The sequence below is a fragment of the Amblyomma maculatum genome, chromosome 11 (genome assembly GCF_055883805.1).
Source record: "Amblyomma maculatum isolate TAMU_Amacu chromosome 11, ASM5588380v1, whole genome shotgun sequence".
Classification (NCBI taxonomy): domain Eukaryota; kingdom Metazoa; phylum Arthropoda; class Arachnida; order Ixodida; family Ixodidae; genus Amblyomma; species Amblyomma maculatum.
Genome location: NC_139354.1, coordinates 79971420 through 79994963, shown reverse-complemented (window position 1 = coordinate 79994963; position 23544 = coordinate 79971420). Strand labels below are relative to the sequence as shown.

General features: G+C 46.5%; 1 long non-coding RNA gene and 1 pseudogene across 1 annotated transcript in view; both read left to right on the top strand.

Annotated features, from left to right (window-relative positions):
* The window catches only part of LOC146174242 (uncharacterized), a 49130-nt gene extending 45851 nt beyond the window's left edge, over positions 1-3279 (top strand). The window contains exon 4 of the long non-coding RNA XR_014701966.1: positions 3000-3279. This is a non-coding gene — a long non-coding RNA (uncharacterized LOC146174242). The remainder of the gene's footprint in view (positions 1-2999) is intronic.
* Positions 3280-4937: 1658 nt separating this feature from the next.
* LOC146174241 (uncharacterized) lies at positions 4938-20332 on the top strand (annotated as a pseudogene).
* The last annotated feature ends 3212 nt before the right edge of the window (positions 20333-23544 follow it).

The following is a 23544-nucleotide window of genomic DNA, read 5'->3' as shown; positions in this document are numbered from 1 at the left end:
ATGGGGACGAGCTTAATCTGGAACATTGTAGCAACTGAGACGAGTGGCCGCATTCCTCGAGATGCATATCAGCGCACTTTGCGCCATAACCAAAGTGATAAAGCAGTCATCATCATCATCAGCCTGACTATACCCACTGCAGGGCGAAGGCCTCTCCCATATCTCTCCACTTAACCCGGTCCTGGGCTAGCTGCATCCACTTGACCCCAGCGAACTTATTAACCTCATCCGCCCACCTAACTTTCTGCCGCCCCCTGCTACGCTTTCCTTCTCTTGGAATCCAGTTTGTTACCCTAAGCGGCCATCGGTTATCCTCTCTTCGCACTACATGTCCCGCCCATGCCCATTTCTTCTTCTTAATTTCCACTAGAATGTCGGTAACTTGAGTTATTTCTCTGACCCACTCTGCATGCTTCCTATCTCTTAATGTTCCCCCTACCATTTTGCGTTCCATAGTCCTCTGGGTTGTCCTCAACTTAAGATAAAGCAGTATCTCGCGTTAACGAGAATGAAGAAACAAAAATACAATACTGATCTATGCGCTAGAATCCCAGTGATTAGGTTGCATGCCGGGGGCTGTCTATAAACAACAAATATCATTGTCAACCATCCGCGGCAATATTAACGAATTGCCCGTCAGAACTTGTGAAAGCTGGTGCTCTATACGGTTGCATTACTGACCGTCTTCCCGTGTTGTTTCTCATGACGGTATACCAGCCCTCTAAGCCTTTCGCCTGCTGAAAGCTTGCATCAACTGACACGGCTCGTAAGGCGCTTAGAAATGAGGTGCTTTAAGTAGACTGATGCCTATCCTGATTGTGCATGAGGCGGAAAATTCCTACAATATCTTTTAAAATATTTCAAACGAATGTGCAATGTTCCCTTTCCACTTAGAAGACGCTAACGAAATAGGAAAATTCTAAAACCGTGGGTCGCATATGAACTGTATCAACGAAGGACAGTAAAAGATAGGCTATATAAAGAATGTTGACACCTACAATCCTGATGGCATAAGCGTTTTTAAACGGTATCTGAACCAACTAACGAAAAAATTTGGATGTAAAAACGGCTTCCGCTGGGTTACTTTAACACAAATTAAACTTGAACCTGCGTCCTGACAACCGACTGAGCTGCATATCCAAACTATTCATAAAAAATATTTGCTTGAGACAGAAAAGGGTGACACTTTCAATAGTTACTTTAAAATATGAGTAAAACAAGACGTTCATCAAATTCATATCGTTATATCAACTTGAGCGATGACAAATCCTTAATTTTACAGTCGGCCACAGTAAAGTAAGTAAATTTGCCAATCGTGATTTTAAGGAACAGTAGCAGTAGGACTAACAACGACATTCAAATAAAACCGGTAAAATAAGTCGCAGATGTCATAAAACCAGTTCATGCCTGTATTTTAATTAAATGGTTGACGTTAGTGACATTTCCGATGAAAATGAAAATTGCGAAGTTAGTACGCTCTTTAACATGAAAGTCGAAACGAAATGCTGTTACCTTGCGTGTCTATGTTTCTTATACTTTTAAATCCTTTTAAAAACAATACACTATAGCATCTTAAATTTTGTTGACAGCTGCAATTTATTAATGAACCACCAGTTTGGGATCTGAAAGAAGAAATCTACTGAATTAGCTCTGCTTCACCAAATAATATAGTTTAGCAATTTTCAAAAACAAACCAGTAGTCGTTGGCCTATTTGTCGATTTCTCAAGGCTTTCGATATGGTGAATCACGATGTTTTGCTGCAGAAGATGGCCGTTAATGTTATAGGAGGGTGCGGTTTAGAGTTAGTAGAATTACATTTATCAAATGTATTTCAAGTACTCACAAAAACCAACTCGCGCCCACGAGTGATGTCCAGCTATGTGGTGTTTTACAGGGCAGCAAATTGGGTCCCCTGTCATTTAAACTTTAATTAAGGACGTTGTTAATATTATTCAGAACGCAATAATTATTATATATGCAGATGATAGTCGCATATTGTTTTCTGTTAGTAACATGCATAAACTTATCTCTGATTGTAATCACACCATAGCTAAACTACAACAATTGTTCTCATCGAAACACATGAAGATTAACAAAATTAAAACAACTGCCGTTATCCTTCGGTCGAAAAATAAGCGTGCTCCTCATGATGCTGATATTATTTATATTTTCATTATATTCTATTGATCATTTCATGTGTCTAGGTGTAATATATACTGCTAATAAGCCCTGAGAACCGCATATAAACATTTTATAAACAAACATGCTCGAACTGCCAGTGTGGACGGTAGTGTCGATACATGCTTTCCAATAAGACTTACACACAGGTCTGTAATTCATTTTTATATTCACTCATTTACTATTGATAACGTATCTGGAGGACAACTACATTTGCTAACCTACACAAAATAGTTTTAATCAAAACCGATAACTACGCCATGTATACAGTGCAAGTTACAACGCAACCACAGTAGACTTTTTTCGTAGTACTCACGTAATACAGCTCACAAACTACAGCCCCTATTGGTAGCTTTTTCTTTCAGTAGTTCTATCTCTTGAAGACCTCGTTGGTATAAAGATTTGATTTGTGTAATCTAGAGGGGGGATAATTGGAGGTGATCTTCGCCATCAACTCCCAGTTATATTCTAATCTCAATATGGGTAAATACGCTGAAATTAAAATAGTAACAGAACCTTTTCTTTAGCGGTCAAGGTAGTTGCTGGTAATATACTTGATTTTCTTCGCCTGCCTGTCAATTTTTGTGTTTTAGCCCTTGCATCAAATCTTCTGGGAAGCTTAGTATATGCGTAAAATAGTACAACACATATTTCAGCTCACTTCAGATATAGTCCGCAAAATAAAACACCGAAATTCAGCTTAGATTGCATTGCAGTTCCTTGTAATAGTGGCCTTTGTGACGCTGTTAACACGCTTGAAAATCATTGGTCCTGTGAATAAAGAATGAAAGGTTATCGTTTTCTTTCGTTTAATTTCTAGGGTGCGTAAGGAAGGACAGCATGCCCTAGAGTGGGTCCTGCCTGTGAGGTTCGTGACTACAGCGGTCCAGCGATGGCTTCGGACTGCGAAGGAATCGGATTGCTGGTACAACGAGCAAGGAAGTAACATTTGAATGCGGCCTAGAAGCTGAAAGCCAGAATTAATTACTGTAAAGTCTCGCAAGCTGAATAATTTTGAAGAAAAGGACTGCTTATTGTATTTGAAGAGCTTTGGTCTTTTTCAAATGTTTATTAACCATCGCCAATAAAAAGTGCTCTTTAAATCTTCCTTTTTCGATTTGCATGGAGCCTTTCTTTTACGCTATTTACATATGGGTTGCCTTTTGTTTACCCAAACAACTTCGTCATTACATGCTGTCGATGCTAAAAAGTTAAATCCACGATTCAAAAAAAAGCTATGCATGTAGAAATTCTGCCGCAGCAGGAATTTCTATGCACAAAAGGACTTCAGAGGTTGCATGGGTAAACAAAGGGCCATGAATGAGTAGACCTCCGGCATGGCATGAGCAAACCACAGAGCAGCGAGTACCGCCGAAGGGGCAAAACTACGGCTTTGGTTGAGCCGAGTGGGTAAGCCATGACCCATGCAAGTCCCTGCAGCGGCAGTAGTCTGGCCAAGTCCGCCGTACTCGTCAGCCCAAGGTTGACTACAGACAATTGGCCGTTCTAAGGCTACTTGCCAATCTTGTCCTCGGGCCGAGCCGGCGGCCGAGCTCGCTGAATGAGTTTCAGTTAGTTTCAGTTGGTGGAGTCGAGCGCAGGCGGACCATGTACTTGCCGCTCGGGAGGACTGGAGTTAAATGGTCTCCTCGAAACAGACCGACCAGAGGCTTATGGTCTGTAACCAAAAGAAACGTTCTGCCTGGCAGGTAATCGCGGAATTGAGTCTGTTGTAAAATGTTCCGTCTGGCGAACGCCAGCCAGAATGTCTTCCACCCTTCCCCCCGTTCCTTCTTTCCTCCTTCCCCTTCTCCCGGTCAGGCTATATAAGCCGGTTGTACGGCCTGAATAAACGCCTTTCCACTTCGAGCGTCCGTCTGTGGTTCATGGAAGCATGGAACGCGCAATACGTGTATTTGTGATGTAGCAGTCGCGATTAGCCCAATACGAACCCACGACGAGAACCAACGTGAAACAACGGTCAAGACTGAGACGCTGGATGCAGCCAGTTCAACCATGGCACATCACCAGCTTCCCGAGTATGACGACCGCGGTGACGAAGGTTGAAGCCTACTTCGAAGCAAGTGGAATCGAAGATCCAATGAAGAAAAGGGCGTTGCTCATCCCTGCGCTAACCACACGCACAGTCCAAGTGCTTTCAGGAAACGTTGCACTGAAGAAGCCAAATGCGATGAAGTACGAAGAAGTAATCAAAACCTAAGTTCGTACTTTGACCCAAAACGCCACGAAATAACGGAGAGTTACCGCTTTTCCAACCGGCGCCAGCTGGAAGGTGAGTCTATTCATAACTTCATTGACTAAATTCGCCAAATAGCGGATAGCTGCAACTTTGGGAGCATGCTCGATAGAATGCTTCGCGACACGATAGTATGCGGCGTCCGGTCAAGTGCCCTGCAAAAGCCGCTTTTGGCAAAAACAAACCTCGCCCTGCAGGAAGCCGAAGCGATAGCGTTCAGCTCTGAGGCAGCAGAACAGGGTGCCAACGTGATTTCTTCGGACTTGACAGCTGTCATGAAGATAAGCGCGCGTCGACAGAGCTTAGACGAGCCGGTATTAGAGTGTGGACGGTGCGGAAGCACTAAACACAACACAAACGCATGTGGCTGGACGAACGCTCGATGCTACCGCTGCGGCAGGTGCGTGCACGTTGCAACACCGGTAAAACTATGCTCGGGGCAGGTCAAGCCAAGCTTTAAATGTAACAAAGGAGATTTTGGATGACGCGGCCGACAGCATGCACATCTGGACTTTAGTTGCGTCTCGGAAAGCTCAATTGGAACCTCCGATTCGCCGAACGTTCACGTGGTGTGACAGTGATATACAGATGATCGTCGATACTGGATCAGCTGTGTGTGTTGTGCCTAGGGACGTTTTTGAGCAGCACAAGAAACAGTGGCCACCATTGTCGTTGTGCCACATCAAACTTTCCTGTTACTTAGGAACCTTACCAGTGCTGGGCAGTTGGATATGTTTGTTTCGTACAACGGAACCAGCGTCGAGGGCTCATTAATTATTGTTCACTGCTCAGGACCAAGTCTCTGCGGACACGACTTGATATCAAAGTTTAGCAACGCAGGGTCGTCAGTCCTCAACGTCGGGGCGAAGCTGGCGGAGAGCTTAGGGAAGAACTGCACATCAACGGTGGACGATGTGCTCTCGGACTTCTAAGATGTTTTCAGCACAGAATTGGGCTTGATAGACGGACCACCAGTGCATCTGCAACTAAAAGAAGGAGCCACACCAAAATTTTGTAAGGCCCTTTCTCTTCCATTTGCATGGCGCGACAAGGTATCCAAAGAGATTGAAAGGCTTGAATTTCGGAGTATTGTCCCCAGTAACGAACGCAGTGTGGGCTACACCGATTGTGCTGGTACTCAAAAAGGATGGCAGTGTTAGAATCTGTGCAGATTTCAAACTCTGAACCCTGCATGCGAGCTGGAACAGTGCCCGCTACCTGTTATTGATGACATTTTTGCGTCTTTGAATGGTGGCGAACAATTCAGCACTCTTGACCTTCGTGAAGCCTATAATCAGACCCCTCTCGATGACGAGTCCAAGAAACTTTGCGTTATCGATACACACCGTGGGTTGTTCTGCTACAACCGCTTGCCTTTCGGTATAGCTTCCGCGCCTGCCATTTTCCAACGGAAAATCGACACGATATTGCAAGGCATACCAGGTGTTCAGGCATACCTCGACGATATTCTGGTATCGGAAAAACACGGCGAGACTGATACATAATACTTTTTCTTTCAAAGAGTTTGCCACAAAGCATAAGTTGAGAAAGGGGAAATGGGATGCAGGAGACAGAAAGGTAAAAGGAGTGAAGTCCAGTTGCGCTTATGTATTCGAGAAGGTTGGCAGTATAGCGATTGTCCATTGTCCATTTCTCATAATCACTATCGCGATTCCACCGCAGGCCCACCTTCATGCTGTGCTCCAGCGTTTCGAAGAGCACGGCGTCAAACTCGGACGGGACAAATGTGAATTTCTCCAGGCATCGGTTTCCTACTTAGGTCACCGAATTGACCGTGAGGGCTTACATCCGACAGAACAGCATATTGAAGCAATCATGCAAGCTCCTAGTCCGCAAAATGAGGAGGAGCGGCTCGCATTTTTGGGCATGATCACATTTTACGCCAAGTTCATGCCAAATTTATCATCTGTTCTTGCACCGTTGTACAAGCTGCTAGAAACGAACGCACGATGGGCGTGGGAACCTGAACAGGAGGCGGCATTTATGCAAGCGAAACAAGGCCTTTGTCTTGCGGAGTACTTGTCCATTTCAGTCCGGCTGCAGCCCTCAAGTTAGAGTTTGACGCTTCGCAACACGGGATTGGAGCCGTGCTGTTCCACACGTATGGAAAGGTGCAGAAGCCCATAGGCTTCCGTTCGCGAACCTTAACAAAGGCTGAACGAAATTACTCGCAACCCGAACGCGAAGCCCTTGCCCTTGTATTTGGCGCAACGAAGTTCCGGGATTTTCTCGTAGGTCGAGAGTTGACACTTGTTACTGATCACCAGCCTCTCCTGGGATCGCTGAGAGTGGATCGACCGACCCCATCGCTGGCAGCCGCGCGCATACAACGTTGGTCTCTGTTCCTGGGTGGTTTTCGTTACAAGCTCCAGTACTCGCCGGGTAAGCAACTTCTGCATGCCGACGCCCTGAGTCGACTGCCACAACGTACGACAGAGTTGCAATCAGAAGATCCCCCTGATTACATTCTTGCTCTAGCAGGACTCGATGACGGAACGGTGTCCTTTGAGGAACTGAAGCAAATAACTGCGAATGACCCGCAACTACAAAGGGTTGCGCAGTCCACAAAGGATGGCTGGCGGTCGATGGCAAGATGTATAGCTGATAAGAGCGCTATCCCATTTTTTGACAAACGACAAGGACTGTCTTTGGCCCACGGGCTGGTGTACTGGGGGCACCACATAATAGTGCCAAAGGAAGCGCGAGATCGTATTCTACACCTGCTGCACGAAACACATCAGGGGTCTACAGCGATGAAAGCAGTTGCCAGATCATCATTTTGGTGGCCAGGATTGGACCACGACATAGAACGACTATCAGCAACATGTCAAAACTGTGTCCAAAACTTGTCCATACCAGCCGCAGCACCACCAGAATGCTGGCCTACTGCTCCAGAACCATGGTCCCGGATACATGTAGATTTCGCAGGGCCATTGGCCGGGAAGCATGATTCTCGTTGTAGTTGATGCATAGAGTAAGTGGATTGAGGTAGTTCCCATGAAGCAAGCTAATGCTACTGCGACAGTGAATTCTTTGCGCGAGATATTCAGCAGGTTTGGAATGCCAAGGACTGTGGCATCGGATAACGGGACTCAGTTCACCAGTCTTCAGTTTGACAGTTTCATGAAAAAAAAAATAATATAACTGATCTACGAACGGCTGTGTTTCACCCATCGTCAGATGGGTTGGCGGAAAGAGCAGTCAGAACGATTAAGGAGGGCCTCAAAAAGATGGGGTCTGAAAGATTAGATATCCACCGATCCAGACTGCTCTTCATTACAGAAGGACACCTAACAGCTCGGACAAGTCTCCGTCAGAGGCGCTTCTTGTTTATCGTCTCCGCTCTCGCCTAGATACATGCTTTCCACCCATCCCTACAGGTTCAGTCTCTGAACCACATGAATGGTCGCCCACTCTTCCTGGAGCTGCAGTGTATGCGCGCAACTTTGGCATAGGAGAAAAATGGCGGCCCGGAACAGTCACGTCTACAAGAGGGTCACGGATGGTCACCATAGAGACACCGGCCGGACCGGTCAGCCGTTACGTCGACCAGGTGCGTGTTCGACACACAATTCCTCCACGTACGCAGGATCACAGCCCAGGGGAAGATAGCGCTGTGCAAGCTGGTATACAAACGTCTGTAGCCCATGACAAAGGAGTGGAGTGCGCAGTTCCTCGAGCAGATACCCCACAGCCAGCCTCAACGTCACCGGCGAATTCGTCAGCGGCGCAAGACGCCGAAAGCTGTCCACATCAACAGCAAGCAGGAGCCGCATCGACGCAGCCATCGTGTACGACGCCGCCACTTCGACGTTCCACGCGCCAAAAGAAGCCAGTACAGCGACTTTCTTATTAAGGGAAGAGAAATGTTGTAAAACGTTCCGTCTTTGGCGAACACCGTTTGGCGAACGCCAGCCAGAACGCCTTCCACCCTTCCCCTAGTTCCTTCTTTCCTCCTTCCCCCTCTCCCTGTCAGGCCATATAAGCCAGTTGTTCGGCCTGAATAAACGCCTTTCCACTTCGAGCGTCCGTCTGTGGTTCATGGAAGCACGGAACGCGCAATGCGCGTACTTGTGATGTCACAGAGTCATACCGAATACCAGTCGTAATGCTTCACGTTCCAACTGCGAATAGTTGTCTCGGCTTGTAATAGGCCCCATGAAAGAAATGCGGTTAGTCGGTCAACGTCGGATGCACTTGCTCAAGCAACAGTGCGCTGCTCAAGAAAAGTTAAGTTGATTACCCCCGTTTGACGCAAAATCTGACGCAAAACTCACGGGTCAGTGATAGACACAGAATCCCCTATGTGCTCGATACATTGGGAATTAGACCGCACGAATCGCGGTGTGTGGCCATCTCTGGGTTAACCCGAATGTGCTTCGTTTCTCTTTGCTCTTTGAACGGCACACGACGGCATGGTGCCGTTTTCGCCAGAAGCTTTTACTTTTTGAAGCTGAACCTTGTTTGGTTGTTTAACTGGCTTCCGCGTCGTTAGCATGCTGCTGGCTGTACTTCACAGCGCTGCCTTTCCTTGCTGAAGTTCGTTGCATTTTGTGCAGGCCAGGCTCTGACTTCACCTTGGGAGATTTTATGAGGTTCATTCCTTGCCCCACAGTTTCTGTCACCACAAAGTAGTCTCCCGATTGCTTCAGTCAACTTCGGCAGTGAGAGTAGTGCTTTTTGAACCACAGTATTTTGGAATATACACACTATTCTGTCCCGTAGCATGCGCTCAAAATTATCACCGACGTTTCAATCGTTGAAAAGTCTTTAAATTTAGAAAGTGAATTTCTGTGCTAGCTCATTTTTGTTTTGGACGCGGGTAAAAATTTCATGCGACGCAATGCCTCGTTAGGCTTTGGATCGTACTTTTCCAGTACTTGGACAGTCTCGGCGTAGGCCAACTCTTGGACTTTCTTTGGCGCGTTACGCCCAGTTAACACACTGACGGTACTTGAGTATAGTGCTGAGGCAAGATTGCTGTTTTCTTCGCGTCATCATTGATAATGTTCCCTGCAAAATACGACTTTATCCGAATGATTTCCGTCGAACATTTATGGATTTCTGCGTCGAACCACGGCCCTTGATAAACCATTGCAGTTGCGATTTATATTTTCGGTGAGTTCGGCCGTTAGGCGTGACCGTTGCTATACCCCTACTTGCGGAGGGAAGAGACAGTTCAGCACTATGCAGACAGGACGACGCCTGACAGGAGATTGAAATGTATTTCTCAGCCAACGCATTGGGGACGCGTATACAGGATAATATCGTTCTTGAGCACGAGGCACTCACATAACCGTCGGCGCCAGGGCTGGCAACTGGTATAATCGAAACACGTGTGGGGGGCGCACTCCTTAAGGATCGCATGACAGGTTGGGCACGCCCTGATGCGATGCTTAGGGAAAATATATATTGAACTAGCTCAATATATATTATATCAAGCACATTCTGATTTGATAACGCCGCAGTACTGAAGGCATCACTTACAAAAGCGATTGACCAAATTTATCTTTTGACAGCAACTTATATCCTAAATGCTTTCATTCTGAATTGCTTTATATGCGGAGAACGTTCGAAAGTAGTGCACACTTTTTTGAAATAGGACGCCTATATGACGTGAGGAGTTGACATCTGGATGCTTCTGGAACTTATTATATCCACGCCTCCAACTAACTATCCAAGCGCAGCCTACTTCCTCTTATCAACTGCACTGCCGCCAGCGCTCCGAGCGGCTGGTCAGACCGCTAATTATGTCGTCCGAGATTTTAGGCTCGTGCTTTTCCTCTGTTTAGGTCTTGGTTTGTATACCAATGCTGTTGACAGGACATCAATGATGGCAACAGAATATTGATTAACCTATGTGAAGATGTATGGTATTTTGGCAAGCCATTATGCTTCGTCAGGCAACATCGACCACTATAATTGCAGATATAAAATGCTGGGAAGCCAATACGACTGGCGGGAGCATATTGATCATTGTGTGCCAAGATACATTCGATGATGACAAGTTCAAAACTGGCATTGCAATATTCATCAATGTATGTCATGATAGGTGCAATGCTGGCCAGTCGCCACAGCTCATTAGGCAATATTGCCTACTAGACCAACAAGTATACATTGTTGGGAAGCCACTACGACCGATGGGATAACATTAAGCAATATATGCCAAGATATAATAAATGTGGACAAGCCAGCTATACTGGCAAGACAATATTAACCATTGTATGCTATCCTCGACCATTTCTGACGGCTATCTGATGGCTTCCCAGCACAATGTACGGAAGCCGTCACGATTGGCAGGGCGATATTGACCGATGTTTGCCAAGATATATTCGAAGTTAGCAAGCCGCCAATACTGGCTGGACAATGTTTACCAATGCATGCCATGATATGTTCAATGTAGGCCAGGGGCCACCACTCGAGCAATATCGGCCACTAGAACTGAAGATGCATACAATGTTGGCAAACCACTAAGACTGGCGGGATGATATTGACCAATGAATGCCAAGCTATATTCAATGTCGACAAGCCATATACACTGGGAGGAAAATATTTACCAATGTATGCCATGATTCGCGACTTATGGACAAGACATTGCCGATGGCTGAGTAATATTGGCCTTATATATCATTGTGTATACAATGTTGACAAGCAATTCTATGCGCAAGGTCATTATTGCCCGTTCATAGCCCATGGATGCCAATCATGGGGGGAACATGTAAATTACTGGTCCAAGAGTGGTCAATGTTATCGCATGCCTGTACCCTTATTGGTAGCGCATTGGCAACGCGGGCCCACTGGTGGACCTGATGTCGCCATTCAATTTCCAATATCGGGCCGGTCGCATATGCTACCTCGGTAGATTCTAATAGAATGCACAAGGGGCACAAGCAGAACTAAAATGAAAAAGGTCCGTGTCTGAAAATTAAATCTTCGCGAGGATAAGATGACCCGCCCTTGGTATACAAATGCTTCAAGGAAGTATTTGGGAGCCACAATTTTCCGCTGATCTCGTCTGCATTTAACTAATACTGTTACGAAGCGGCAAGCTGATAAAGACAGAACAGGGAACAGAGAGATGTTCGATGACTTTGAGATGTTTAATAAATGTTACCGCACCTAGCACGACCGCTCTTGTCCGTGCCACTGTCCGCTTCTTCTGTCTCGAATGTCGGTAACATGACCCGTGGCCACCGAGCGATTGTCCCGATCATGGACGAAAAAGTTTACCGATGTTGATAATTCCATGGCGTGGAGATGCGTGTGTCTGGATGCTTGAAGAAGAGGAAGAAGGAAGAGAACGGCTTGCCGGCACAATGATTCCCGATAGACCTTGGACCAGGACACTCTCGGGCCACACGTTCCCACGACTCGATGGCAGAGGCCAAGGCGCGCACCGCATGACATAGGCAGGGGAGGATGTCTTGAAGTGTAGCAGTGTCTTGTGTCGTGGGGTCTTTGGTCGGTACATCGGTACATCTGGACCCAGCAAGACTTTGCCGGACCCGGCAAGGTCTTGCTGGGTCCGGCAGGCTGGGGAACAGCCATGAAATGCCTCCTAACCTTCAGCCGAGAGCGCAAGAAGTCGTAGGGTACTGAAGCTCCGGACCAGGATGAGGGGGTGATGATGAAGTACCTCGCATCTCCAACTAAATGTTACGAAGAGGCAAGCTGATAAAACAGGAGAACAGGGAACAGAGAGATATTCGATGACTGTGAGATGATGTTCAATGAATGTTGCCGGGCCTAGCGCGAGCGCTCTTGTCCACGCCACTGCCCGCTTCTTTTTTCTTGATCTTCCGTAACAATATGTTAGTATTGAAAAGTAATATGAAGTGTTCATGCTCCAGAATATCAGCAACGCACCGCCCCGGTGTCTCATTGATTTGGGCAGTCGCATCCTGAGCACAAGAACGTGGCACCGAATTCCGGCTTTGGCGGCCGCTTTCAGACGGAGACGAAAAGCATGCCTTCGTTTACCATGGAAAGTCAGTGCACCTTACGTAATCCGAGGGGGTCAAACATTCCGTAGCTATCCGCAACAGTGCCCCTCGACTTGGGACGTTGGCACCCTAAACTTGATTAACATGTTAAATTGGGCATGTTCAAATTTGTTCAAGAACACTAAACCCTCCCAAAAAGAATGTCAGCTACGAGCGCGGCGCTTTCCGATTAATGCACTTTCGTTTGCATAGACGACCCGCTGTGTAGATGAATTTAGCCGCGTTCTCTTGTATAATAGCACAGTTCTTGTTACTCAGGTAATAAGATTATGTGGCGGTTCCAATCGCTCAGCACAATAGCAGTGTAATATTTCGGTTCAAGCATGCAGCATCAGCCGCCATAGTTCATTAAGTCCCACTTAAGGTCAAGTATATTGAGAACTTACAATATTTACATATCTCACGTAGAGCGCAATGTTTCGGCATTCATCATCTATTCTCTTGCAATATTCCCGAAGTCTCGTTTAGTTTCCCCAGCTCTGAAGACAAAAATTACTCTGTTTCGTGTAATACTTGCGATAGCTATATTTCTAATAAACTTTTACCAAAGTGTCCTCAACATTATTGCGGGAATGATTCTTTCAAACCGAACAACAAGTTTTCATTTAGGACTTCTAAGCCCTAGTGACAAAGTTTAATTAACTTGTGTGTAATGCATCATCCTCTCTCTTCTTGCCTCTACCAGAAATTTCCCAACTGAATATTTGCATAGGTTATCAAAATAGATTTGGCAATCAATCACTTTGCTCAGTTTTTTGATGCCATGTAATCGGTGTAGCTTTCTTTATGGGAATAATGTACAAGCTGCACTGCGGTTTCTGGCCACCTCTCTAACAGCCGAATTTGCTTGTATTTTTTGTTATATGCACATCAATTTAACGTTGAAGTAATTTTTTATTCTTTATTTATTCATGTACCTCAGAGGCTTCTACATGAATAATATGTGATAGAGGTCACAATGTACCTCGTATAAAAAAGCCAAAGGAAATCACTGATATGTGAACATGCTTATGCATTAGTAATTACACAAAAAATGATACAAGCAGAAAACACTCCTGAACAAAATACAGGAAATTGTTTTTAGTGAGCTAGGTCGCATCTTTGAACAATGTGGTACGGAAGGGTATTCTACTAAACGATTGTACATGGCAGGGATTAAAGTTTAAACCCTGTTGGTTCCTCAATAGCCACTAAACTGAAGGGCTGTGTAATCTGTGATGTGCGACGTGGTTGCGTTAGAGGTAACGGGAAAGAAGGACGATCGTAAACAATTTTGTGACATAGGCAGCTAAGTGGATAACTATGCTGGATTCTGAGGATGGGATGGACAGCTATGCCTTAATGGTCGTAGGGCGTGAATGACGGCTGTAGACTTGAGAGAAACGAGCATTATTGATAAGGCGACAAAATGTAAGGTGCATAGAGACACTTTAGGCGAACAAATGATTTATTAGCGAGTTTGCGGTATTTAAACAAAAAACTGGCTTCTGGTTTCACGGAGCCAGCTGCTACCTGTAAAGAGGTTTTCTTTCAGGAGGAGGGGGGAGGGGTATCGTAGGCTAATTTAGTTTTGAGTTCCAGACATAACATAATTGCACAAACGCTGAAAGATTCGGAGTTTCAGAAATCAAAGAATATTTTGTGCGCACTACATATGCATGCATTCCTTTATTTATCTTCAGGGAACGTTGCCTTTTCTATCCAATTATAAATGGGCTCATTAATCGTAAATATAAAATGATTTTTCGCTATGTCCGGAACCGCAGCCTGAAATAGTACACCAGCGTGAAAAAGATAGACACAAAATATATGAAATATTTATGCGAGTCGCAGACTCCTCATTATGAGTGCAGAGTACTTGCTTTCCGTTTGTTAAACTTGAGCAAAAAGCAGTAAAGTCCTGGACTAACCCATATTATAGGTCAAAAATTCAGGAATTGGTCTAAAGTTTTCAGCTGTTATGCACTTGTGCTTTATTTTTGAAACAGGAGGGACAATGTTTACTCAATGCACAAAACCTGCCGCCACAGCATCTGTCTAGAGCCACACATCTCATCGTTCCTGGCTGCCTGATTCTGTCATCGTCACATACGCAGACTTCTTCCCCATCTCTGCATACCTTCCTTCTTTTTATATCAGGACATATGTTTTCCGGGTATTCTACATTTACGCACTTCTTTTTGACTTCGCCTGTTTCGCAAGATGATGCCTGCAAAATTGAAAGCAACTGTCACTATAATTTTGAAACCCATGCATTTCTGCACGAATTGGATATCGAAAAAAGCGCGAAATGAGGTATTTTAGATATAAGAAATATTTTAACAGTGAGAAGGCACGTATAAAATTGCTGTCCAGGGCAAGCTATTTGATATAGTTGTTTTCCAGGTGCAGACCTTGAGGAGCCTGGGTCAGGAAACCGCGGAAAGTGGAAAACTGAAGGAGCGCTTTCCTTGTGTAAGCTACCTGTTACGTGGCCAGGTAGAAGGCGTTGGACGAGTAGTGGCCATGCGGTGAACGCTGTCTGACACAGTTGCGTACTGCCTGGAAACGGTCGGGTTGAGACATAATCTATGCAATAATTTCACATCCTCCTCCATCATGATGCTGGAAGTGGCCACGACGCTAAATGCAGTGATGCGCTCCTGTAATTTGTTAAGAAAGCATAACTAGAGGAGCATTAGGCACTAGAGAGAACCAGACACAAAGATTATTAAAAATGACAAAATCAGAGGGCGTGCAGTCAATTTGTTGAGCAGCGCACAACAAAAATATAACTTACGCAGTGGCGCTACGGAACTTCGAGAATCAGTCCACGGATATACTTTTCGGCGTCGCATTTTCAGTTACCGACACTCCCATTGACTTGGAGAACACTTGTGTTTAATCGGTTGTGACAAAACGGCGCATCCTAGACATCAGCATAACCATGAGGTCTAATCAATCGCGGCTGTGAAGATATGGTGGAAGTAAAGAGGTGGGGAAAGCTGCACCAAAAATGATTTAGCGCGAGCAGCTATGCTGCAAACTTAGCTACGTGCTCAGGGGAGGCTATGTGGGGCTTTTAAATAAATAAAATAATGCTACGGGTTGAGTCATTAAATATGAGGCAAAAGAAGTGTGTGTGCGCATGGCGTGGGCTCGGGGCTTGAATGCTTGTCAGCGGTCTGTGTTTTTATTATTCGTGCGCCGTGTGCTTGCGTCGTGGTCGGCGTGAGTTTACCAGTGTTCTACGTCATGTATACGCCTCCACTTACGTTACATCATGGTAGAAGTGCGGACTTTCCCATCGTCCGCGTCATGGCCTATTGTACCATGGAGCTTCGCAGCGGCCGCTACACCGGCACTGCTACCATGACTGAAAGCGGCGAATCCCGAAGCGTCACTGTCCTTAAATGCTTGGTCATGGCTCATCCCCGTGACCCTTACATTTTTTATGATGTCCAAGGTGACAACGTGGACAAATTTATATTGATGTGCGAACGTGGCACCCGCCATAACAGGTGGGACACGACCGTCATGCTGGCAAACGCAATTTTTCATTTGTCTGGCAAAGCGAGGCAATGGTACGTCACCCATGAGGACGAATTAATGAGTTGGAAGATATTCAAAGAAAATCTTCGCGCTGTCTTCAGACCATGACAAGCTTTGAAGCTGGCAGCTAGAAAACACCCTGAGTCGCGTGCCCAGTTTCCCACTGAAAGCTACGTTACCTACATTCAAGGCGTGCTAGCCTTATGTCACAAGGTTGAGACCGCTTTGAGGAATTCTGCAAAGGCTGGCCACATAAAAAAAGGCATTGCGGACGAACCTTTCCATTTCCTCCTCTGCAAGGGCTGTGATACCGTGAATGCGTCATCACGGAGTACCGCCTTTTCGAAAAATTGAAGAGCAATTGTATATTTCCACAGTTTCAACTACTTCTCCATATGGCGGCCACATCTTTGCGCGTTATGTACCAGCCACCAACTAGCACACCTTTCGCTTCGCCTCTGAAATTCATCGACACCGTCACCCGGATCGTTTGCCGCGAAATGGAGGCCTTCACACCCGCACCACCCGCACCACCAAAACCCGCCATCCCCCACCACGCCTTGCCTGATGTCTCCCTCATTCAGAACGTTGTGCAAGAACTTGCAACCTTGTACCTCTCAATGCTGTCTGTTCAATCGGAAACCCCAACGTCCATCGGCCAAGCACGAATGTTTTTCGTCCCCGGACCCCGTACTTTCATCGATACCAAAATCAAGCAGAGTAGCAGACACTTATGCCTTGGACGCCTCGCACTGAGTTTTGTTATGACTACCGTCCAAATATGCCCCGCCGTTTTCCGTCTGACCACAGTCTGACCAGTCAGACTGGGCAAACGATTTTGCCAGCTCCCGACCACGTTGTTCTTCCAGCTCTCCATCTCCATTAGCCCGTCGTTTTAGAACACCACAGCCCCTTCGATCCTCAGAAGTAGCCTCATACGGCCGACCTGGCTTGGGAAACTTGCTAATGCAGCTCCCGGAGGTGACGCTGCATCCACGACCAGGCCCATAAATCCTCTACAGATCCCGTTTGAAGCAACTGCACATTTGTATTGATGGTGTTGCTATGCGTGCGCTTGTAGACACTGGAGCACATATCTCTGTTAAGAGTGCAACCCTTCGTGGTTGTTTACGTGAAGTTCTCCCGCCGGCTCGGTCGCGGGAGCGTGTTGCGGACGGTGGAACAGTTAGTATTGACGGTCTGTGCATAGTTCGCGTTTGTGTTGCTGGCCATGATCTTCCTGAGCAGTTCACTGTTTTGAACCCTTGTGTCCATGACCTCATCTCGGCTTCAATTTTCTATCAGAACACTGCTCTCATCGACTGCTCGCGAGGCATCATCAGCAATCCGGGACCCTTGTATTCTTCTCCCCGACTGTATTCGCCCGACCAAGTTTATCTGACCTCACTAGACGCCTCATTCGCTCCCTTCGCCCTACTTCATCTGTCCCCGACGGTGACTACTTGCGCCTATTTCTGATCTCTTGCTGCGCCGGAACATTGTACTGCCCAATACCATCACTACAATTAAAGGTAAAATTGTGTGACTGCGGTTGATCAAGTTCAGCTTTTCGACCCAAGTGCTTCCACCTAGCATATGCATGGCGACGTTCTCACCTCTTGGATTCTGTAAAGTTGCCCCATTGGTCATTGACCCTTCCCCTGCTTCTGCGGACCCTGCGCGCGATCTTACACCCGCTGACGCGATCAAGGCAATGATGCCTTTAGATTTGCACCCTGCCCAATCTTGGGAGCTGCGCGCGCTTATAGAGTATTATTTTGACATCTTTGACCTCATTAACAGCGTCCTCGGCCAAGCTCTTACTGTCACGCACCGCATCGACACCAGCGACAACTCCTATCCGCCGCCAATCATACCTGGTCTCCCATGCAAAACGACAGGTAATACGAGTGGTAGCGACGAAATTGCTAGAGAAGAATATTTTGAGCCCTCTCACAATTCCTGGTGTTCCGCCCGTCATCCAGAGCAAGAGAAAGATGGCTCGTGGCGCTTCCGTGTGGTTTACCGTCACCTAAATAGACCACTAATAAGGTGTCTGTCCTATTTCTCGAATCGACGATGCCTCAGTTTACCACAACAGAGCCAAATGCTTCTCTCCATTGATTTATGGTATGGCTACTGGAAAATATCTGTGGATGACCAGGAACGGAAGAAGGCTGCGTTGTTCATTCCGGATGGTTATGCCTTTCGGCTTATGTAACACCCTAGCTACTTTCGAACGCATGATGGGCTCCTTGATGGAAAGATTTAAATGGTCCTCTTACCTTATTTAGACGATGTCATTTTGTTTACACCTACGGTGTCGCCCGAAATGAAACACCTCTCCAAAGTTCTTTCACTCTTTCGCCATACCTATCTACAACTCAACTAATCAAAATGCCATCTTGGTAGTCATCAGCACAATATATTCGGCCATGTCATCGATGGCCCGGGAGTTAGTCCTGATTCAAACAAGATCCGAGCAGTCAAGGACTTCCTGACGGCTAGGTTTTTGAGTCTTTGTTCTTACTTTCGTATCATTCAATATTTTGCCGACATTGTTCAGCCGCGCACAGATCTTAAAAATGGACGTACCGTTTTTTCTGAGAGCAGTCGCAAGACTAAGCTTTTGCCCACCTTATAAGAAAGCTTACCACTGCACCGGTGTGGACACACCTTGATTTTTCAGCTCCTACTGAAGCCCGTACAGATGCCAGTGGCCATGGCATAGGGGCGATCCTTGTCCAGCGTCAATCCGGCACTCATTTTGTAATTGCCTATGCCTGCCGCCTCCTATTCGCTTCAGCAAACTACTCCATTACAGAACGAGAGTGCTTGGCGCTCGTCCTGGCTGCTAAAGCTTTCGACACTACCTATATGGCAGGCCGTTCACTGTTGTTACAGATCATCACACATTGTGGTGGCTTTTTCCTGAAGCATCTATTGATCGCCTCGGGCGTTAGGCACTACCACTCCAAGATTTTCAATACTCTGTCATCTACACATCCAACCGGTTACAAAAAGATGCCGACTACTACCTCTCTCGTTACTCTGTGACCCTGACTGAGACTCCCATGAGTGCATGCGTCATTGTCCTTTTAGAGTGCAGCTCTTTGGCACTCGTTCCTGGGTTTCACGTCGTCGTCGACGTCGGCGTTGGCGTCGGCCGCGGTGGGCTCGTAATCAGCTCCGCCCCCCTTTCATCCCCCAACTCGAGCCAGCGCTACGGCAACCGGAGTCTCGCAGGAAGAGGGGGAGTAAACTCACTGGTGAACGATGGGAGCAGAAGCGCGCGCAGCAACCGGAGAACACGAGGAAAGGAAGGGAGCGGGTGCCGCCGGAGGCAGCGCTAGCAGCGACTGACCGATGCCGCTGCCACCGCTAGCGAGTCACGACAACGTGACTGCGTAGAACACCGTCGCCGCCATGCAGAAATAGGAGAAAGGGGTCCCCCCCTCTTCTTGCGTGGCGGCGATGCTCTACTGCTGCCGAAACGCCGGCTCACTATCAGCGGATCACGGTGCATCCCATTCTCACTCGCTTCAGTCGCTAGTGGCGTCAGCGGCATCAGACAGTCGCTGCTATCTGTTCGTCGCGTAACGTTCCTATAGGCCCACTGCTGCTTCCCGCAACCTTCCGATAACTCAATTGCTCTCTTCATTTCGTCTAGCACAAAGCTTCTTTCATGACAGCCAAGAACTGTTATTGGGGGGGTTTCTTGATAGAATACGTGTGAAAAATTTTAAAAAGTTGTCTGTAATTGTACATACGTGTGTTGCTCGATATCGTTGCCTCAATCTATCGCAAAGGTGAAATAGCTGATAAGCTGCGCTCAAATTTCGCATTAAGAAGTAACGTAATCGTTGAAAATTTTTCTCTCTGTCACCGTTTACGACTATTGGCGAAGAACACCGTCGAGACGCAGAGCTTCTCTCCATCATTAATCACCTAACGGCCACACAAACCGACCCTTCACTGAACAGATTTGCTCTCGTCGATGTAATTTAGTACTTCTTGAATCTTCAGTCTACTGGTCCTGACCTTCTCCTAGCCATTTCCTAGCAAATAAGAACAGTCGTTCTTTACGACGTCCATGATCTTCCGCCTGCTGGTCATCTAGGCGTTACTCGCATGTACGACAGTGTCTGTCTTCACTTCTTCTGGGCTGGCCTCTACCGCTCAGTGCGCCGTTATGTTAATGCCTGCGGTCAGTTTCAGCCACGCAAGTTGCCTGCATCTGCTCCCGTGGGCTTCCTTCCGCCCATTGATATTACTAAGCAGTTCTACAGGGTCGGCTTGAACCTTCTCGGGCCCTTTTCCCGAGCCCATTTCTGGCAATAGATGGGTTGCAATAGCCAAACATTATGCCACCCGGCACACGATAACGCGCGCGCTGCGCACGAGTATTGCCACTGATGTCGCGCACTTTCTTCTTCACGACCTCAGTCTTCATCATGGAGCTATCCGCCAACAACTTACAGACTGTAGCCGTACCTTACCTTAAGCAGTTGTAAACGACATTCTTCAGGCGTGCTCAACCAAGCACAAGTTGACTATAGCATACCACTCACAAACTAATGGCCTAACTGAGTGGCTGAATATATTCTCACAATGTACGTCTCCTTTGAACACCGTGACTGGGATGTCGCCCTCCCATACATTACATTTGAGTATAACTCATCCCACCACGACACTGCTGGCTATTCTGCGTTTTGCCTCTTGTACTGCCGTGGCCCTCAACTGTCGCTTGACACATTGTTTCGAACCTCTGGTCTACCCATTCTGAATATGCCCGTGAAGTTGTTGCCATGCCGAACATGCTCGCTAAGCAGCCCGTTCCCGCTTCCAAGCTTCCAAAGCTTCTCAACCATAGCACTAGAACAGCCGCCACCTCGACCGCTCCCTCTTACCTATGTTTCTTGTGTTGCTCTGGGTGTCTTCTCGCTATATTGTGTTCTCGGAAAAACTTCTTTCTTGAATCAAGTCACCATCGTCACCTACCAGATTGAACCTGCCTTTCCCGAGTGCACTTCCCTACCGCACCCTCCGATATTGTCCACGTCTCGCGCCTTAAGGCCTACAACCTACTTTGCTGTGACATTCTAAGCATACCGTGACGGTGCTTCTGCGCCCTTCAACATGCTACTGGTTGACTGATTGAAGGTGAGGCTGACAAAGTGAGTGGGCGCATGGCTTGTGCTCGGCACACAAATTACTGGCAGCGGTCGGTGTTTTAACGACAGGTGTGCCCTGTGCTCGTGTCATGTTCGGTGTGAGTATACCAGTTTTGCACGCGGTGTGTACGCCTCCTGCCACGCAACGATATATTACAAATCGGAAAGGTATGCCCCAGAAGGAAATAATAAACATTACAATATTTCCTTTTATGCACGAGTTGGTTTATTTAAACAAAAAGCCATCAATTTTTAAAACTTGGCAACGCTGTCCTTTCGCTGTCTATTATAAGCGTGTGTTGCATTGGCCATAGTGTGTTGCAAGCCTTGCTGTGGCGCATGGGAAACTGGCAACGAAGTAGTTTCTTATTGCTGCCACCTACACCGTCTCGCCATCTCTGAAGGGGTTCCTGGAATAGTACGAATTTAGGTCACCCGTCTCAAACTGTAAACTTTTGTCAAAAGTTTAGAACATGAGATTCTGCGTCTAAGCGGTGAAGTAGCACAACTTTAGCATTCATGACAGTGCATTCTGTTAAGGATGGTTGGACGACAAAAAGTCTCACATGAACGGATTTGTAACAGGGGTAATGCATAAAGAGCCACACGGTACGGCTCGCAACCAAATCCTTTCTGATGAAACAATATCGAGTCGACTGTACCTGTTAAGATGTACTCGCGTTGCATGAAATTGACTCACAGTAATTGCTGCTTCTTAGGATAATTACCATTTTTTATGTTAGTCGTTCTGCCGTTTTGTGTGCGGCTAGCGCGAAGTATTGCTGCGCCCATACGATGCGCTTCTGCTTTCTTACAAACACTTGGCGCTTATAAAACCTACCTGGTGTCATGGGTAGGACAGATGCACCGTGCAACAGCGGTGGGTATACCATCTGTGTTGCACTGCTATATTTGCCACTGGACATTCACGCGTGAGCTCTCTTCTACATTCGTGACCTGCTGTGCATATTTGCATTATTCACTCATATATATTTGACAATGGTGGATTTATTATACAATTTGCTGGTATACTTTAACTATATACCTATTTGCTGTATATATCAAAGTGCGGAGATATACTATTCGTACTTATTCGACGCTGTTTATTGAACTGTGCTGTTAGTCAAGCGTTTTACAGGTCATCTATACGATGCTGTAATCTGCGGCAAAATACCTGCACAATGTTTTTAATAAGTAGCTGAGCCTCTTCCTTCAGAAGAGGCTTGCTCGATTCCAGTCCATTCTTTATTCCCAAGCGCATGGTTTGATTGTAGAGTGCGCTCAGTGAGGGGGGTCCGAGAGAAATTGAATGGAAAGGTTGGCGAGTGCTGTAAGACCCCCTTCAAGAAGGCGGCCTCGTAAATACGATAAGAGAGATCAAAAGTAATGTGACATTATAATTCAAGCCAGAGCCTAGTAGGCGTGACTTCATTCAATGCCATAAAATTAACTTGCCACTCAGTATTCAGCGGCGTCGGGGTCCACGATCCGCACGTTTTTCAAAGTATGGGCGTCTATGGAACCTGCATCACTAGAGTGCATCTACCTTGGCGAAGCTTGACTGTTGACAATTGACAGCCGTGTTGGGTGGACGCGTATTACATCCCTCCACCTACTGCTTGTGGCTACCGGAAACGAATGGACTGGAGACAGCGCGAGCTTCCGAAAGCGTCAAATAAATGAGTTCTTTCCTTCAATAACTTTATGGTTTTCAGCTAGTTAGGTTAGGTGCAGCCTAAAGAAAATATTTTAGCATTTTGTTCTAGCGGCCTGGTTTTCGTGCCGGTAGCTACGTTTTTTGGCGATCATTCTTTAACTATTTTGTTAGCTTTTCAGATATCTATATTTTTTCTATGTTATTTACATTCCCAGATTTTATTTCAACGCGTGTTTGATAGTCGTTTTTGTGTCTGCCTTTGCAGTTTGCATATTCTGAGAACACCTAGTAGAAATAGTTCAGTTGATATGGGCGTAAGATGTGCAACCAAAAGCAGGTTAAACGTACTCAGTGAGAGGCGCAGGTTAATCTCAAGGAAACGCGTAATCGGCAGAGGGAGTGGAAGGCATTGAATTTTTCTGCCTGGGTTGCATGCTACGTGTGCGCCTAGACAGGATTGAACTGGAAAATGTCGGTCTAGTGTCGCGTGTGAAAGCCTTAGAAAATGAATTATGTTTGTTAACGGTAGAAAATCAGAAACTGCTGGGACGGCTTCCTCAAATGAAAGGAAAAATGGCTAACACTGGCCTTAGAAGCACGAGGATGGCGAGAGCCACGTAGTGTGGGTCACGTAGCTGGGAACAGCACTGGCATGGATGGCAAAAGCGAAGTAGGTCAGGCGGAGCCAAACCGACAGAGTTATTCTGAAGTAGCTACTAAGC